This window comes from Dendropsophus ebraccatus, chromosome 1 (assembly GCF_027789765.1).
Source record: "Dendropsophus ebraccatus isolate aDenEbr1 chromosome 1, aDenEbr1.pat, whole genome shotgun sequence".
Lineage (NCBI taxonomy): Eukaryota > Metazoa > Chordata > Amphibia > Anura > Hylidae > Dendropsophus > Dendropsophus ebraccatus.
This window is the reverse complement of record NC_091454.1, coordinates 144,462,720-144,469,529: the sequence shown is the minus strand read 5'-3', so window position 1 is coordinate 144,469,529 and position 6,810 is coordinate 144,462,720.

The window sequence follows — 6,810 nt, the reverse complement described above, 5'->3', positions numbered from 1 at the left end:
GTCGCGGTTTGGGAAAATAAACACGTTGTGTTGAATTCTATCCCATGAGTGCTGCGGTATTCTTCTGATTTATATCCATATATATATATATATATATTGTAGGGATCTTCCCGGGGGATGGTGTGTTTGGACACAGTTCAGGCAGCAAACTTGGGCTCATAAAACAGCTTTGGGTGTTTATTTGTAGCATAAACAGTCCAGTAACATAAATACGGCAACACTGTGCAGTGAGAATAAACAAAACAAAAAGTCCTGCCCGTCTGGGCGCTTACTAATACAGCAGGTTACCTCTCTGGCACTTCAGTGATCAGTATTGCGGGGTGTGAACAGGCCCCAGCAGCGGCTGTCTTCCCAGCTCTCACCAAACAGCATGCAGGCTGTTCACTCCTGGCTGAGAGAGAGAGAGCTGTACACTGAGCACAGCTTTTGCCTTCTCAGGCTGATTGGGATCAGAGCTCACCTGATCCCAAAACCCACACTGGATCGAGGGGGAGGGAATGGCAAGTCCCACTACCAAAACCTACCTGCCATTCCATGTAAGTCCAGGCCCGGCAATAATAAATAATAGCTCAGCAGCATAACACTGCTGAGCACAGATGCCTCCTGGACTCACCATCTCACACTGTGTATCAACCTGGGTGAGATGTACATCCCCTCGAGCACTTTACCAGTGACATGTCCACATATCCCCCCCCTCTTCTTCAGACCGGAGGGCTGAGCGTATTGTCCCCACAGGCAGTGTACCCTTGATAGGGCGTCAGCATTTGCCTGTAATTTCCCTGGCCGGTGTTCCACAGTGAAATTAAAGTTTTGTAGGGACAGAAACCACCTAGTCACCCTTGCATTCTTCTCCTTGTTTATTTTCATCCATGTTAGGGGGGCATGGTCTGTCACTAACTTAAACCTCCTGCCTAGTAGGTAGTACCTCAGGGATTCTAGGGCCCACTTCACTGCCAGACATTCTCGCTCAACTATGGCGTAGTTTTTCTCGGCCGGGGATAGTTTCCTGCTTAAGTACATCACCGGGTGCTCCTCGCCATTCACGACCTGTGAGAGGACGGCACCTAACCCTGTGTTAGAGGCGTCTGTCTGTACCAAAAACTCTCGCCTAAAGTCAGGGGTAACTAGCACAGGCTGTTGGCACAGGGCAGACTTGAGGCTTTGAAAAGCCTTCTCGGCCTCTGGAGTCCATGTCACCATTGCGGACTTCGCACCCTTTGTCAGGTCAGTTAGTGGGGCTGCAACTGAAGCAAAATTTGGCACAAACCTACGGTAATAGCCCGTAATACCCAGGAAAGCTCTGACCTGTTTCTTTGTGAGGGGTTGAGGCCAATTCTGTATTGCCTCGATTTTATTTAGTTGTGGTTTCACTAACCCCCTCCCAATAATGTAGCCCAAGTATTTGGCCTCCTCTAAGGCTAGTGCACACTTCTCTGCATTGATGGTTAACCCCGCATCACTTATGGCATCTAACACCGCCTGGACCTTACAGAGGTGACTTTCCCAATCCGGGCTAAAAATGACCACATCATCGAGGTAGGCAGCGGAGTAATCACGATGTGGTCGCAGAATCAAGTCCATCAACCTCTGAAAAGTGGCAGGGGCTCCATGTAACCCGAATGGCATCACTACATATTGGAAGAGCCCATCAGGGGTGGAGAATGCAGTCTTCTCTCTAGCCTTAGGAGTGAGTGGGATCTGCCAGTAGCCCTTAGTGAGATCGAGGGTAGTTATGTACCTGGCATTACCCATCCTTTCTATCAACTCATCTACCCTGGGCATGGGGTAGGCATCGAACTTGGAGATCTCATTTAACTTTCTAAAATCATTACAGAACCTCCAAGTTCCATTGGGCTTTGGGATTAACACAATCGGGCTGGACCACTCGCTCTGGGACACCTCAATGACTCCTAGGTCAAGCATACGTTTTACCTCGGATGATACCGCCTCCCTCCGGGCTTCTGGTATCCTATAGGGCTTAAGGTTTACTCTGCTTCTAGGCTCAGTTTCAATATGATGACTAATGAGATGCGTACGCCCTGGTAGGTCAGAAAACTTGTTTTTATTTTTCTGCAGGAACTCCTTAGCTTCCTGCTTCTGGGATACTGATAGGGTGTCACCAATCCTGACCGGAGGGATTGGTGGTGACAGATGACCAACAGGCTTTGTCGCCACCAAGGATTCCCTGTCTTTCCAGGGCTTGATCAAGTTTATGTGATAAACTTGGAAAGGCTTCCTTCTACCTGGTTGGTGTACCTTGTAGTTGACCTCACTGATCTTCTCTACAATTTCATAGGGACCCTGCCACTTTGCTAAGAATTTGCTTTCTACCGTGGGAACAAGTATGAGTACCCGGTCACCTGGGCTAAATGTCCTGATTCTTGCAGAACGATTGTAAATTCTGCTTTGGCCCTCTTGCGCCCTCTGGAGGTGTTCCCTTACTAGGGGCATTACAGTGGCTATACGGTCCTGCATTTGTGCTACATGCTCTATAACACTCTTGTATGGGGTGGACTCACTTTCCCATGTCTCTTTCGCTATATCCAATAAACCCCTAGGGTGACGACCATAGACTAATTCGAAGGGAGAGAACCCTGTGGACGCTTGGGGTACTTCCCTAATAGAAAACATCAGATAAGGTAGTAAGTGATCCCAATCACGACCATCCTTTTCCACCACTTTTTTTAACATATGTTTCAGGGTTTTATTAAACCTCTCCACTAACCCGTCTGTCTGTGGGTGATATACAGAGGTACGTAGGTGTGAGATTTTAAACAGTTTGCATAGCTCTTTCATCACCTTTGACACAAATGGTGTACCTTGGTCAGTCAAGATTTCCTTGGGGATCCCCACCCTGGAAAACATATAAAACAATTCCCGTGCAATTGTTTTAGAGGTAGTGTTTCTTAGGGGTACAGCCTCAGGATAGCGGGTCGCGTAGTCCAACACCACTAGAATGTACTGGTGTCCCCTAGCCGACTTTACAATGGGACCCACCAAGTCCATTGCGATCCGGTCAAAAGGTACCTCTATGATGGGGAGTGGGACCAAAGGACTGCGAAGATGCGACACTGGAGCGCTAAGCTGACATGTGGGGCACGACTCACAGTATTTTTTTATGTCAGCATAAATCGCAGGCCAATAAAACCTCTGGAGGACTCTCTCCTGTGTTTTATCTGTCCCCAAGTGTCCCCCAAGGACATGATTATGGGCCATGTCGAGTACCTGACGCCGGTACGACTTAGGCACCAGAAGCTGTTCCACCACCTCATCATTAATTTTAGTGACTCTGTAGTAGAGATCATTAGTCATAGAAAAATGTGGAAATTTTTTCTCAGCTTCTGGTTCCTGAGGTACCCCATTCATAACAGTGACCTGCTCTCTCGCATTTTTGAGAGTGGGGTCCTGTAATTGTGCAGTACCAAAATTATCCCTAGACACCTCTAAGTCTGGAACATTTTGCGCAGTGGGAGGAGCCTCTTCCTCACCAGCCAGGACCTGCAAAGGAAAAGCATCATATTCCTCCTGTACATTTTTATCATTTACCGTGGGTAATGCAATAGGCTTAGGGGTCTCCTCACTCCTTTCAGGGGATTGTTGTTTTCCCCATAGAGCCCAGAACAAAGGAAAATCACGCCCCAATATAACATTATGCATAAGGTTTTTAACCACACCCACTTCATATTGTACAGCGCCTAGTTCAGTCCCGACATTAGCCCGTACTATAGGGTAAACCTTTGTATCGCCATGTATGCATACCACACTCATATGTCTTGCTGGCACAAAGTCCCCAGTCACCAGGCTGGCATGCACCAGGGTGACAAGGCTTCCTGAGTCCAGCAACGCCTTAACAGGAAAGTCATTTACAGTAATGTTGCAGACTTGTGGTTCAGTCTCTAGTCCAGTGACTGCAACAAAAGACGGCTCCGCAAATAGCGACTGACGCCGGCTAGCGTCACACTCCATGGGCTCAGAGGTAAGAGGGCAATGGGCAGACATATGTCCCGTCTCGTGGCATCTCCAGCACTGGATAGGGCCTGGTCTCCTTGGCAGGGAGTCCTTTTTAGGGCCACTTAGCCACCGGGGTCCCCCACCAGTCTTTTGCCCCTGAGACACCTCCTGAGCGCTCTTCCCTCTATCAGCACCCCTCCACACTCCCCCAATAGATGGAAGTCTCTTACCAGATGATGGCACAGATCTGGCACTCCGGGGAGGTGACGGTGCTGCAGGAACATCACGGAGGTAGTCCTCGGTCGCCTGGAACCTCTCCACAAGGCTGACGAGTTCGTCGGCACTCCTAGGGTCGCCTTGTCCCACCCAGCGTTGAAGATCAGCAGGAAGGGCACGGAGGTAGCGATCCATCACGACCCTCTCTAGGATCTGGGCAGGAGTAGAGGTGTCTGGCTCCAACCATTTTCTTGCCAGATGAATCAGGTCGTACATCTGGGACCTCGCTGACTTGTCCAGACTGTAGCTCCAGTTGCGGACCCTCCGGGCACGGACAGCAGCAGTAACTCCTAGTCGGGCGAGTATCTCTGCTCTTAGCCGAGGATAGTCCTTGACCTCTTGCTCACTGAGGTCATAATAGGCCTTTTGAGGTTCGCCTGTTAAATAGGGAGCAATGACCTCTGCCCACTCAGTGGAGGGTAACTTTTCTCGCTCAGCCACACGCTCAAAGACAGTTAAGTAGGCCTCAATATCATCATCAGCAGTCATCTTTTGCAGCGCACGCTGCACAGCTCTTCTCACAGACAAAGTCTCTGGCGCGGCTGCTGCCACCAGCTGGGGATTAGCACCTGCAGACGCCTCTTGCTTTGCTATCAGGTGCTCAATAAGTCTCTGTTGTTGAGCCATTGCTTGCTGATGTGCAGCCATTGTCTGTTCATGGCGCAGATTAGCGGCTGCCTGATCCTGTTTAGCGGCTGCCTGAGCCTGTTGTTGTGCGGCCAATGCCTGTTGTTGTGCGGCCAATGCTTGCTCATGGCGTAGGTTAGCGTCTGTCAGAGCCTGTTGTTGCTGCATATTCACTTGCATTAACTGCTTCATCATCTCCTCCATGTTGCTTGACTGTTTTTGGAGTGAAGCCGCAGCCTTCACCCAGGACATAAGCAGCTGTAGCCAAGTTGATGCACACCGTTGCCCCTAGCAACCGTTTTGCCCGCTCCGCAGCACCAATTGTAGGGATCTTCCCGGGGGATGGTGTGTTTGGACACAGTTCAGGCAGCAAACTTGGGCTCATAAAACAGCTTTGGGTGTTTATTTGTAGCATAAACAGTCCAGTAACATAAATACGGCAACACTGTGCAGTGAGAATAAACAAAACAAAAAGTCCTGCCCGTCTGGGCGCTTACTAATACAGCAGGTTACCTCTCTGGCACTTCAGTGATCAGTATTGCGGGGTGTGAACAGGCCCCAGCAGCGGCTGTCTTCCCAGCTCTCACCAAACAGCATGCAGGCTGTTCACTCCTGGCTGAGAGAGAGAGAGCTGTACACTGAGCACAGCTTTTGCCTTCTCAGGCTGATTGGGATCAGAGCTCACCTGATCCCAAAACCCACACTGGATCGAGGGGGAGGGAATGGCAAGTCCCACTACCAAAACCTACCTGCCATTCCATGTAAGTCCAGGCCCGGCAATAATAAATAATAGCTCAGCAGCATAACACTGCTGAGCACAGATGCCTCCTGGACTCACCATCTCACACTGTGTATCAACCTGGGTGAGATGTACATCCCCTCGAGCACTTTACCAGTGACATGTCCACAATATATATATATATATATATATATATATATACATAAGCAAGAGGACGGCACTCCAATAGTGTTTAACAAGTGATGGTTTATTCACCCATACACATACAGCGACGTTTCGACTCAATGTCGAAATGTCGCTGTATGTGTATGGGTGAATAAACCATCACTTGTTAAACACTATTGGAGTGCCGTCCTCTCGCTTATGTTTGGATATCCAGTGGATCCAGTGGGTGCACGTCCCAACGGGGGTCGACTGCCGTTGGGACGTGCACCCACCAGCTTGAAGCTAATTGACTTGAAGCCAGCACAGTGCCGTCCATCCCTGTGTTTATATATATATATATATATATATATATATATATTATGATTCAGAGTATGTTTACATATAGCATATTAGTTGTGGAGTTTATAGTGTGTTAATTTATTTGTATTGATTTATTCTTTCTGTATAATTCAGGGGTAGGGAACCTTTTGGGAACAGCCAGGCCATGACAGGGCTTGCATTGTAGTGCTTGGGGCCTCTGTTATCTTCATATGCATCTGATTTCATATTTTTCACCTGTTCCATTCGATACCATTTAAATAGAAGCATTCACCTGTAGAAGCATTGCTCCTAAAAGCATGCAAATGGCCAACAAAAATAAAGTTTTTAAAATAGTTAGCAGGGACAAGCTGTGGGAAAGCACCTTTTATAAGACTTTAGGTAGTGTAAGGCTACATTTCCGTCTCCATAAAATCTTACTACAGACCGATTCATTTAAATGGCCCCATTCACGTGCCCATACGTGTTAGGGGCCATGAGCCCATTTACTAATGAATAGGTCCATGCATTGCCGACATCTATTGATAACCCTATGGACATGTGAATGTGGCCTAAATCCGAGCAATGCACAGTGTAACCCTAGCTACCAGTCTGTCTCAAATGACCAAATTTTTTTGTCTCAAAAGTAGATTAGCAGTCTGAACTATTTACCAGATATTTGTAGAAATTCATTGAGATGGAAAACCTCTTTAGCTTCAAAGCTAAACATAAATGAGACTCTCTCTTTTGCCCTT